Here is a 13,803-nt window from a genome sequence, read left to right on the forward strand (position 1 = left end):
TGTGTGTGTGTGTGTGTGTGTGTGTGTGTGTGTGTGTGTGTGTGTGTGTGTGTGTGTGTGTGTGTGTGTGTGTGTGTGTGTGTGTGTGTGTGTGTGTGTGTGTGTGTGTGTGTGTGTGTGTGTGTGTGTGTGTGTGTGTGCGCGACAGAAGTGCTTGCATCATCAGACTTTTGTAGACACAATGTCCTGACTGAACTGACTGCTCTGTCTCCCCAAGTCTCTCTCCCTAGCTCTCTCTCTCTCTCTCTCAGATCTGCAGTTCCTCCATTATCATCATCACCATGCAAGCTTTCTTCCCCATCAGGTACAGTGACTACAATATAATACAATATATCCATATTTTAACTTTTGTATTTATTATTATATTTATTATTATTATTATTATTATTGTTATTATTATTGTTGTTGTTGTGAACACCCTTACTTGATCTATTATAGCCTACTGCAGCGTCACAAGAAACGCAGCACAATCTGCTACTTTTGATGGTTTTTCATTTGAATCGTGAAAAGTAACAGTTTTGGACATATCAGTTTTGGTCCATCCATCCATCTTTCCATCCTTGCTTATGTTCATAACGTCTGCTAAGCCTCAGATTTAAACTGGCTTCATTTTGACAGCTTTTTTTGGTCTTTAGAGTATTTAGAATAAAATTCCCTTCACATTTTAGTCACCTGAAATGTTTAAGCTTTAGTCTAGTTTCAGTCGACTAAATATAAGATTTTAGTCGACTAAATCTACAATCTATTTAGTTGACTAAAATGTATTTCGGCGGGGCCGCGATGGTGCCGTCATGGTGTTTGCGTAGCTGTGTGATGAAATTAGTCGATCCACAAGCTCACAGCGCACTACACCCTCACGCAACCGTGTGTGTGTGTGTGTGTGTGTGTGTGTGTGTGTGTGTGTGTGTGTGTGTGTGTGTGTGTGTGTGTGTGTGTGTGTGTGTGTGTGTGTGTGTGTGTGTGTGTGTGTGTGTGTGTGTGTGTGTGTGTGTGTGTGTGTGTGTGTGTGTGTGTGTGTGTTATAAATATTGATCCAGCATGGATTCCGACTCCAGCTCAGCCCATAGCATGTGATCTAGCCTTGACGACCATACGGACTGTGATATAGTATGTTGTTCAGACAGATGCCAGGTTCATTGTTGACCTGGTATCCTAGTTTACTGAGACACTACACTGTCTCTCTGCATTCTATGATCCTATAGTTTACTGAGACACTACACTGTCTCTCTGCATTCTATGATCCTATAGTTTACTGAGACACTACACTGTCTCTCTGCATTTTATGATCCTATAGTTTACTGAGACACTACACTGTCTCTCTGCATTCTATGACCCTATAGTTTACTGAGACACTACACTGTCTCTCTGCATTCTATGATCCTATAGTTTACTGAGACACTACACTGTCTCTCTGCATTCTATGATCCTATAGTTTACTGAGACACTACACTGTCTCTCTGCATTCTATGATCCTATAGTTTACTGAGACACTACACTGTCTCTGCATTCTATGATCCTATAGTTTACTGAGACACTACACTGTCTCTCTGCATTCTATGATCCTATAGTTTACTGAGACACTACACTGTCTCTCTGCATTCTATGATCCTATAGTTTACTGAGACACTACACTGTCTCTCTGCATTCTATGATCCTATAGTTTACTGAGACACTACACTGTCTCTCTGCATTCTATGATCCTATAGTTTACTGAGACACTACACTGTCTCTCTGCATTCTATGATCCTATAGTTTACTGAGACACTACACTGTCTCTCTGCATTCTATGATCCTATAGTTTACTGAGACATTACACCAGAGGCGTTTCCAGGAATTACATGTTGGGCAGGCAAGATGAAAGGCATGCATTTGCATTCCAATGGGTGATTGAGGGTCGCGCTCTATGCGCAACGGCCAATCAGCTGCCCAATAAATAATAGTTCTCAGGTCTGGTGTTTGTCCTCTCTTTTTTCTCAGTGTATGGATTTTGGCCAGGCAGAAATGGATTTGGACAGCCGGCTGCCTGTCCTCGCCTTATTGTAGATACGCCACTGCACTACACTGGGCAGTATTATGCGTGTCTTAAGTACCAGGTCTTATTACTTAACTTAAGACCTGGAAGCGTGGTCAATGCTGTTTGGCCACTCAGAATAGCCAAATGGCATTGATCACGCCTCCAGGTCTTAAGTTAAGTAATAAGACCTGGTGCTTAAGACACGCATAATACTGCCCACTGTCTCTCTGCATGCTTGATACTAGGTGGTGGTGAGACCGCGCTTAGAGAGGCAGATCGATGGTTGCCGTGGATACTATTACTAGGTGGTGGTGAGTCCGTGCTTTAGAGAGGCAGATCGATGGGCAGTAAAAGCAGGAAGCACTCACTGTCTGTGATGGATGTGACGCTGACTCAGCACATCCTGCTATCAACCACTAAGTAACCAGTGGTGGAAAGTAACTAAGTACAATAGGCCTCATGTGCCAACCGTTCTTAATAAGTTATTCAGGGGGGATTTGTTCTTAGACCCACTTAGGAAGTTTTTAAGATGGTTTTGGGATCCCTCAATGTTTTCTTAGCTGTGATTTGTTTGTAGGTATGAACAGAATCTACACACACTGGGCCTCATGCACCAATAAGTTTGTCAGATTCATGAAGGCAGAATTGTTCGTAATTGTTCGTAAGCATGTTCTTATGATGATGAATCCAAATCCTCGTAACTTGAAGGGGTGTGCCAGTTCATTCAAATTGTCATAGGTAGATGCCCCACATATCCTAATTTGCATCCTAATTACCATAGAGCATTCACTTTCCTACCTGTGTTTTACCCAGGTGGGTGTGGTTTTGCATTCACTGCAGTCACACCTGCAGAAATCACAGGACCTGGTGGAACACCAGACTCCAAACATTAAAAAGCAATAGTACTATGGAGGTACTTCTGAAGTGAACAGCACATTTTATTCATGAATGTATTTTATTATTTATCTCACATTAGTCAACGTATCACGAATCAACGTATCACCATGATCCCCTCCCCTCAATGTCCCCTCCCTGGTAGAAAACAGCAGAGAACACTGACGTCACTAAATTTGTAGCGACGCCACTGTAGTTCACTACAACTCCTAGACCAGGAAATGCATGTGTCTCGTTTGACCTGCAGGCTTTTCTTTTTCTTGTGAAAACGAAAGCATGCAGTCTCCGAGGCTACGGTATATTATGACATCAACAGGTCGTATATTACATTATTTACGGTATGTTATGACATCACCAGGTCTTATTTGCCTCCAGTCAGAGATGAGGAGGCGGAGTCTCAGAGGAAGGCCAAATCTCGGCATGCCAGACAGACGCGCAGATCAACAGAGGTACACCACACTACACTACCCACAATGCACCACTAAATAAATGGTAAATGGTGCATTTATATAGCGCCTTTATCCAAGGCGCTTTACATAGATTGTGCATTACATTCACCCATTCACACACACATTCATACACCGATTGCGGCGAAAGCCATGCAAGGTACCAACCAGCACATCGGGAGCAATTTGGGGTTCAGTGTCTTGCCCAAGGACACTTCGACATGTAGACAGGAGGAGCCGGGATTCGAACCGCCAACCCATGGATCATTGGACGACCTGCTCTACCTCTTGAGCCACAGTCGCCCCGACCACTATGCTACACCATAGAGTACACGCCAGACAGACGCAGATTAACACAGGAACAATACACTACCCACAATGCAACACTACACTACGCTACATGCCGGACAGACACGCAGATCAACACAGGTGGGGTGGGACTCAAAGGGACCCGACCCGGGCGCAGCCTCCCGTGCCAGATAAACGGGCGCCCCCATTCCATTTTTCTCGATTTCACTGTAACATTATCATCATTTACATTTTCACCTCTACAGGGAGTGACTCTGACAGAGTTGAAAGCAGCTCACAATGCCTACAGTGTGCCTGCAGACAGACAGACAGAGAGCAGACAGACAGACAGCGGGGCCGCCTGTCTGAGGGGAACGTACTTCGGTGACAAAGGAGTCACGACAGAGTCCGCAGAACCAACAGGACCACAGCGACCAACGGGACCGAAGGAACCAAAGGGACCCGGACCATCGTGGTGCAAACTGGATGAGGTGAGACAGGCTTTCATTAACACACTACCTAACCATACAGATTGTATAAGTTATATTGTATTAACACACTCTACCATACATATTGAATAAGTAATATATTGTATTACAATTAACAATTTACAATTTAGGCATTTAGCAGACGCTCTTAATCCAGAGCGATTTACATTAAGCAATAACAAAAGCATGGCATACATCACATATATAAAAAGTAGTTATCATGAATCATGCGTAAACTAAGAACGTAACAGTGGAGTATCTATGTAAATTATACATACTATACTATATAATATATTATACATGTGTACTATAAAGTGCTATGACTACATAAAATGCAATTCTAGAGCTGTCTACGTAACAAGCTATAAGTCTGTTTAAAATACTATCTAAGTCTACATAATGTGCTATCTAAGGGGCTAGGCTAGGGCAAGTGCTACGGGCCATGGTGGAGTCTGAAGAGGTGGGTTTTCAGACTACGGCGGAAGATTGGGAGTGAGGCTGCAGTTCTGACTGTAATGGGAAGTGCATTCCATAGTTTTGGAGCCAGAAGGGAGAAGAGTTTGGGACTCTACCAGATTGTATAACTTATATTGTATTAACACACTATACAGATTGTATAACTTATACTGTATTAACACATCACTCTACCATACAGATTGTATTATAAGTTATACTGTATTAACACACACAAAAATTGCATTTTATTCATTAAAATAAAGTTGCATAGTGATGCTAACTAATTGATTTAATTGGTGTCATCTCTTGTTCAGGAGGGGAACATCAAAACCAGTCAACGCTCCGTCCGACCGCACTGCTGCAGTCTCACCAGCAGAGGTCAGTAAAGAGATATAATGCTTAAACCAGGTTCTCAACCTGCCCTGGGTCATAGTATAGGCCCATAGATCTATATAAAAATCACACCCGCATGTGAAGTGAGGGACGCTCTTATCATCGTACATCATCATGACGTAAAATAGACACTATGACTATTTGCTCAGACACTATAGGACGTAAAATTCTCCATTCATTGTCAATGGGAATTTAATGTTTGTGTAGGACTAAAATCAACACTAGCTGAATATAGGAGGGGCTAGCTCCCCTCAAAAACCTGGATATTTAATTCGCTGCTGCAGTTCATTGGAACAAGTTAATTGGAGTGACCTGTAAAAAAGGGAGGCGGAAGTGCGGAAGGCACGCTGCCTACTGACCAATCACAGCGCGTGTTTTCCGGGAATTCAAAGTAGCTTTATTGGCATGTGGAACCAAACGTTTACATTGCCAAAGCAAGTGCCTCTTGGAAAGAGGGAGGCCACCTCTGATTAGCCTACCGAACCCCTTTTGTGACACATGCGGAAGTATGAAGCTAGATGGCTCGCCCGCACTGCTGGCCAATGGGGACGTCGCTACGTGGCAGCCATCTTGCTTCAGGTCGCTCGTCCGCTCATAACATTGTGTCTATGGGGCATGCATAACTTGCTCAATTTCCTCAAACTGTTTGGTTTGTTATAAACACCAGAGACGTCCGCATAATTATATGCTTTTATATGATATATATAAAAAGATCACACCCATGTCAATGGCGTTTTTAAAACAAACATTAAACCTGCATATAAAAAAAATCATAGCCACGTTGATAACGTGTAATAAATCAAACCGTTTGTAAATACGTCAAGATTTGAGCGAGTATTTTTGTTTGAGCTGCCATAGAACATATATATACATATTTCTTTATAATTATGAATGTTTTGAGCCATAACCGTACATTTACGGTCTATATAACACAGCACTTTAATGACAATCCTGTGTATTTACAGTTTACGGTCTTTATAGTAGTATAGGCTATAACTCATGTTATATTTACCACATAGTATCGTGCCTCATCGCTATGTGCAATGGTCCACTCGTTTATTGTTTTGCTCCCATAGACTCCTGTAATGGCGGTGATTGTTCGCAGTGTTTATCTCCGAATTAAGGCTAAGATGAGGTGATATGAGGTGAGGCACGATGTTAGGAGCTCAATTAAAAATTAATGCGAGGAGGCCCAGGCGGCTGGCGTAGCCGTCTGGGCACCTTGGCTGGTTATCCAGTCCGGCAGTGTGCCGCGGGCTCGACTCCCGATCCCGACGGCCCTTAATGTCACCCCCCATCTCTCCCCATTTCCATGTCAGCCTACTGTATACCTATCCCTCCATAAAAAAATAAAAAATAAAGGCAAAAGCCACAAAAAAATATCTTAAAAAATAATACTTCTGGTTCACGAGCCGTTTCACAGGGTCCTCTCTGGGTCCTTTTTTGTAGATTTTGCCTGGCATGGGTTAAAGGGTGCCCGAAGAAATGCCTGGCATTCCATGCCACAGATCGCCTTTTGACGCCTTTCCCATAAAATGTTAATACAATCTCTTCGGACGGCCACTTGCAATACCCTCGCGGCCCACCAGTGGGCCCCCGGCCCACATGTTGAGAACTATAATGTTTTGCATCACACACTGTTGTGAGATGGGATTATAAATGGAGCTCAACATTCAACAGATCTGTTGTTTTAAAATACATTTACATAAAATGTCAACATAATTAACTGTCCAGTCATTCATTTGCTTCATTAACATAATTCATAGTCCAGTCGCTCGATGAATGGAGAGATGAAAACCACAATCCTATTGGTGGAGCCACTGCTCAGATGACCTTTGACACCGAGCTACAACATCAGAGCTACAAGACCACACAGGTATGTAGTCTATAGTTTGATCTATCAGACTGTCTATAATGTGCACATGACATGATTAAAATAGCGTTCCGCCAGTAAATAAATCACACAGTTGTGTGAAGTGAGGGGCGCTCGTATCATCATGCATCATCATAGATCAGCCAATCAAATCACCACATTCCGTGCTCATACACACAAACACACAAAGCTGTGCATAGAAAAGATCACCATTACACCCCTAGGTCAAGTCCTACTGACTATTACTGACCACACAGATATATCTAGACTATAATTAGAGCTAATGGACATAATACTAGCAGTAAGCTGGAACTCGCTACCCCTGAACATAAAGAGCATCAGCAGCCATCATCTTTTTAAGACAATTAAGGGTCAATGCATGGCTTTTAGGAAATGTTGCCGAATCGTATATGTTGAAATATATTAGTAATGTGTTTATGTATTGATGCTGTAGGTAGTGTAGATCTTGATTGTTTTATTTAATTTCTGTACATGTCTGCCTGTATGTAGTTTCTGTTGTTTGTCTTGGACTTTGTCTTGGACTGCAATGAAAATAAGTCGAAAGACTTTCTTGTGTTTGTATCCTTGACGCTTCTTCAATGAACATGACATTAATTGTTTTTCCTGCATGACGTCAAATCTATCTAATTTAATCTAGACCACACAGATATGTAAATATAATTAGAGTTACAAGACCATACAGGCATGTAGATATAATTAGAGTTACAAGACCACACAGATATGATCATCAAGCTATAGTCTCGCATGGCCAGACTGTAGCCTCTCACAAATTTCAAATGTTTCCGGTCCATTTAGTCTTTAGAGTCGCGCAAATATATCTTAATATCAATCAAAATAACTGAAGCATATAGCTTGCTTACAGAATGGAAAGGAAAAATCACACCCGTGTGAAGTGAGGGGCGCTCTTATCATCTTACAACATCGAGGAGGGAATTCTATGATTAGGTGATGTAATGATGATGTAAAACAAACTGTGTCAAAACAATTAAACATTACATTCTCTGTATTGTTAATGGCATTTAATGTTTGTGTTAGGGACAAGATAACGTACATTTTCCCTCATTGTCAATGGCATTTTTAAAACAAACATTGAACTAAAACAAACATTAATTTCTCTTCATTGTCAGTGGTGTTTTTAAAACAAACATTGAACTAAAAACAAACATTAAACCTGTATATAGGAGAGGCTAGCGCCCCTCAAAAATAAGGTCTAATTTTTAAATATATTTTCGTGAAAGGAAATGACAAACAGATTACTCAGGTTTCGGGAGGTGTAGTTCCAGACTCTACAAACATTTGGAGATCTGGCTACGCAAGACGACATGATCAAGCAGAACTATTATAGTACAGCGGATTACCAAAAAATTGTGCACTTTTTCAAAAAAGCATGAAACTTTTACCATAGTTAGATGATACCATGAGGTGTATTTTCAGATGTGGAGTCAAGTCTGATTTGACCTCTGAGGCCCGGGAGAGGTCAAATTCTAAATGGCTGCTTAGCTCCAATATATAAAGGAATCGTTGAGTTTGTGATAAAAGCATGAAATCTGGTACACATATAGCCAAGGGCATCCCAAACATAATTGGATGTGGAGGCATCCTGAATTTTCAACATGGCACCCATGGCAGCCATTTTTCATAATGCCACCATTGACATCCTATTATAAGGCAATATTTTCTAAATTTCCTTATGCTTTAAGTAGCATGTGACATATCAAACTAGGGGGTTTTCATGATGCTAAATCCATTCCAAGCATTAGTTCGGGCTAATTGGCCAAATTGGGCTAAATTTGGCCATAGCAACTTGCCCAAATGTGCTGACATCAGCACAGTTGGGCAAGTTGCTATCGCCAAATTTAGCCCAATGAGTGTTTTTATGCAAAACTAATGCTTGGAATAGATTCAGCATCATGAAAACCCCCTAGTTTGATATGTCACATGCTACTTAAAGCATAAGGAAATTTAGAAAATATTGCCTTATAATAGGATGTCAATGGTGGCATTATGAAAAATGGCTGCCATGGGTGCCATGTTGAAAATTCAGGATGCCTCCACATCCAATTATGTTTGGGATGCCCTTGGCTATATGTGTACCAGATTTCATGCTTTTATCACAAACTGAACGATTCCTTTATATATTGGAGCTAAGCAGCTGGACTATTAGGCCTATTCATCATGAAAGCCATTCTGGTGTTTCTCTTTAATTACCACTAGATGGTGCTAAAGGATTGTAGAATGTGCTTTCCTTGTTGTGGGAAAGAAAACTACAAGATATGAAATAGTTGATGTTTACTTGATGCAGTTCACCCTTAATAATAACAATAGTGATAGTAATAGTAATGAAAATAAAGTAAAAGTACTATAGCAATGACACAGTATAAGAAAAACAAAGATATTTTATTAGAAGTTCAAGGTATACAAAATAAAGAAAGAATCTAAATACTAATGTAAAGTAAATGTACCCCCAAATTGTGTAGTACGTACTACAGTAAATTCTCCCCCCATAAGGCCATCGCATGACTCAGAGGTATATAGGCTACATTCCATACCATATTGGGATAAAGTGTGTGAGTGTGATCTGCTTCACTATAGCCTCTAAGACATTAGGCGGCATGCAGTGGATCAGGGGTAGAGTGGCCGGTAGAGCAGCCAGATGGCACACCGTGAGGTTCCCAGTTCGATCCCGGGCTCCCCTAGAGAAAGTGTCCTTGAGCAAGACGCTGAACCCCTACTTGCTCCCGATGAGCAGGGTGCTGCCTTGCATGGTTTCCTCCGCCATCGGTGTGTGAATGTGTGAATGTAATGCACAATCTAATAAAGCGCTTCCGATAAAGTCACTAGATCTATATAAATGCCCCATTTACCTTTACAGTGGTTTTCAAAAAGTCAAAAGTCAATGACAGTGTTTTACCCCTTCAGGCCGGGAACCAATTTTTTGGGTTCTGTACAGTAGGCCTATATGTACAGCACTCATTCTTGAGATGAGGGACAAAAGTGGAAAAAACATGTCCCACACATAAGAGCCTTATTTATGTTAAAAATAAATTAATTCATAAAAATAAAAGCACTTGCAAAGTTAAATGTAATACAGTTGTGTATTATTATGCCATTAATTTCATTATATATTTTTTCATATGCCATCTAAATTAGTTAAAAGCAGGCACTGTACCCAAAAAGGGCTGTATTTAGCCTGTCCCCAGCAAGTTGTCACAATTTCAAACTGCCAAAAAAGTGTCTAATACTGTCACAATCACATAAATATACATACTAAATGAAAGTAGATTGTCAACAACATAGCAAACAATATACACAGTTAATTTTAATTTATATTTTAAATTAAATATCTCATATCAAATGTGTGTCCCACGTCTCCGTCAACTCCGTCAGGTTTTTTTAAAGTCTTAAATTAATCAGAAAATATTGTCGACAGATTTAGCCTGAAGACTCCTTTTCCAAGTCCTGTTTATATTTGTTGCAACAGTGGAGCACCTGGTCTGACAAGCATTCAATTGTTTGATATTTTAAACAAACAATGTTGATATCAATGTGGTCACAGCTTTTACATGTCAACTCCGTCAGGACATTATTATGATCTTTGTTAAGAATTCCAAAATAATGTTTAGTATTTTAGTTTAGGGTTAGGTTTAGCTAACAACTGAAGAAAAACGAAATGTATAAATTGTACTACAGAGGGTTAAGATGAAAACAAAGAGTTGACAAAAGTGTTCCCAAAACAATAAAATTATAGTTTTTGAATAATGGGAAGTATTCTAATTTGGCAGACAGTTAGAGCATGCCTTAAGGAACATTTTTGGCTATAGGGCCATCACAGATTTGTCTCGTGGTGACCATGGCAGCCATTTTTCAAAATGGCCGCCACCTGCTGTTATTTTACAATAACTCAAGTTTTAGACCACCTACGATCTTGATTCTGGTGACTAATCATACATTTTAAAAGATGAGGAATACAGTGGTACTATTTAGATTGGTCCTGTGACCATGCCAGCCATTGTTTTTCAAAATGGCCACCAACCTGCTGTTATTTTACCAATAATTCAAGTTATAGACCACGTAGGATCTTGATTCTGGTGACTAATCAATGTAATCATACATTTTAAAAGATGAGGAATACAGTGGTACTATTTAGATTTGTCCTGTGACCATGGCAGCCATTGTTTTTCAAAATGGCCACCAACCTGTTGTTATTTTACCAATAACTCAAGTTTTAGACCACCAAGGATCTTGGATCTGGCGACTAATCATTACATTTTCAAGGATGAACTTTCTCTGGGAGGGGTCAGGGCTTATTTCAGGTGCAGGTTGAGTTGCTACTGACAGGACATTACAGTAGGTGGGCTTTATGGCCTTTGACTTGTCCATGCTTGGAATGGATTCAGAATCATGAAAACCCCCTCGTTTGACATGCCACATGCTACTTAAAGCATAATGAAAATTAGAACATTTAGCCTTATATTGGTTGTTGATGGTACCCAACTTTCAGCAGCTGTAAAAAATTCCCCTAGGGTGGTTCAATTGAAACCAATGTGGGATATGTTAGTAGACACCTTTACAAACAAGAAAAGTCTTGGTAAGAAATGTATTCCCAGATTTGACATTCTGATAATATTCCCTGACTAATTGGTAAAATAATAGCAGGTCCGCCATTTTTGAAAATGGCTGCCATTGTCACAGGATAAATCTAAATAGTAGGCCTACTACTGTATTCCTCATCCTTGACAATGTAGTATTAGTCACCAGAATCAAGATCCTAGGTGGTGTAGAACTTGAGTTATTGGGAAATAACAGAAAGTTGGCGGCCATTTTGAAAAATGTCTACCATGGTCACAGGACAAATCTAAATAGTACCAATGTATCCCACATCCTTGAAAATGTATGATTAGTCACCAGAATCAAGATCCTAGGTGGTGTAGAACTTGAGTTATTGTAAAGTAACAGCAGGTGGCGGCCATTTTGAAAAATGGCTGCCATGGTCACAGGGCAAATCTAAATAGTACCACTGTATTCCTCATCCTTGAAAATGTGGGATTAGTTACCAGAATCAAGATCCTAGGTGGTCTAGAACCTAAATCAGTTCAACTTGTCAACTCCGTCAGATGTCCGTCAACTCCGTCAGACGTTGGTCACATGATGTTTTTGTTAATTTCCAAAGAAATAGATGATTCAATGTCAAATATTTTGTGCTTATGTATTGAAACACCAACTGAAATACTACTTAATGATGCTTTTTATTTTTTTTAACATGGTTTTTATGTTATAATATTGAAAGTAAAGGTTGAAAATGAAGGATTTGAGAAATGGGATATTTCATAATAGTGTGATATTGGAATAAAACAATATTAAATTAATTGTATTACTTAACTTGACTACTAAAAGCCATTATAAGATAACTGAGGACTTTATAGTATTGTTGAAATTATCAAATTAAAATAAAAGGGATTTTAGTGTGTCTGACGGAGTTGACATAAATCAGTTATAAAGTGCATAAATGTCCCATTTTAGAAATAAATGTTGTGCGAAAAACCTGTTCCTTCTCAAGATTGGTAGTTGAGACCTGTGTCTACAAATACATCCATTTCATTTGAATGGTTCTTAAAATAAAATAAAATCTGATTTGAAAAAGGTTTTGTCCCTTATCTCAAGAATGAGTGACAGTATTCAAAAATAAAAAAAAATATGATGCTGCTATATAAATATTAGAAGTTTTTCAGAAGAGTTAGGTCAGGATTTAGAGAAGGCGTTTTTAGAAGCGGCCTCAGGCCTATTTGTGCCAGTCAGGGACCCCCAGAGGCAAAGAAAGCTAGAGGAGAGCCCTCCTCCTCCCAGATTTACAGAGACCAACTCATACTGTTGCATTCCTTTCATTGTGTGTGTGTGTGTGTGTGTGTGTGTGTGTGTGTGTGTGTGTGTGTGTGTGTGTGTGTGTGTGTGTGTGTGTGTGTGTGTGTGTGTGTGTGTGTGTGTGTGTGTGTGTGTGTGTGTGTGTGTGTGTGTGTGTGTGTGTGTGTGTGTGTGTGTGTGTGTGTGTGTGTGTGTGTGTGTGTGTGTGTGTGTGTGAGAGAGAGACACATTCCCCTGCTAGCTTCCTTTTATAGTTATAGGTTCACAGCACTGAGCTGAGCTGTGTGATCAAACACAGTCACATAGAAACTGACCACACACACACACACACACACACACACACACTTCTCGGCCTAAAGACCATGACCCACCTGATTCTAACACACTTTGAAAGTCTGGTATGGCTCAGGGTAGAAGACAGGGTTTAGTTTAGTTTAGTTTAGTTTAGTTTAGTTTAGTTTAGTTTAGTTTAGTTTAGTTTAGTTTAGTTTAGTTTAGTTTAGTTTAGTTTAGTTTAGTTTAGTTTAGTTTAGTTTAGTTTAGTTTAGGATGGCTCAGGTTAGAAGACAGGGTTTAGTTTAGTTTAGTTTAGTTTAGTTTAGTTTAGTTTAGTTTAGTTTAGTTTAGTTTAGTTTAGTTTAGTTTAGGATGGCTCAGGTTAGAAGACAGGGTTTAGTTTAGTTTAGTTTAGTTTAGTTTAGTTTAGTTTAGTTTAGTTTAGTTTAGTTTAGTTTAGTTTAGTTTAGTTTAGTTTAGTTTAGGATGGCTCAGGTTAGAAGACAGTGTTTAGTTTAGTTTAGTTTAGTTTAGTTTAGTTTAGTTTAGTTTAGTTTAGTTTAGTTTAGTTTAGGATGGCTCAGGTTAGAAGACAGGGTTTAGTTTAGTTTAGTTTAGTTTAGTTTAGTTTAGTTTAGTTTAGTTTAGTTTAGTTTAGTTTAGGATGGCTCAGAGTAGAAGACAGGGTTTAGTTTAGTTTAGTTTAGTTTAGTTTAGTTTAGTTTAGTTTAGTTTAGTTTAGTTTAGTTTAGTTTAGGATGGCTCAGAGTAGAAGACAGGGTTTAGTTTAGTTTA

The sequence above is a fragment of the Electrona antarctica genome (genome assembly GCF_951216825.1).
Source record: "Electrona antarctica genome assembly, chromosome: 2".
Taxonomy (NCBI): Eukaryota; Metazoa; Chordata; class Actinopteri; order Myctophiformes; family Myctophidae; genus Electrona; species Electrona antarctica.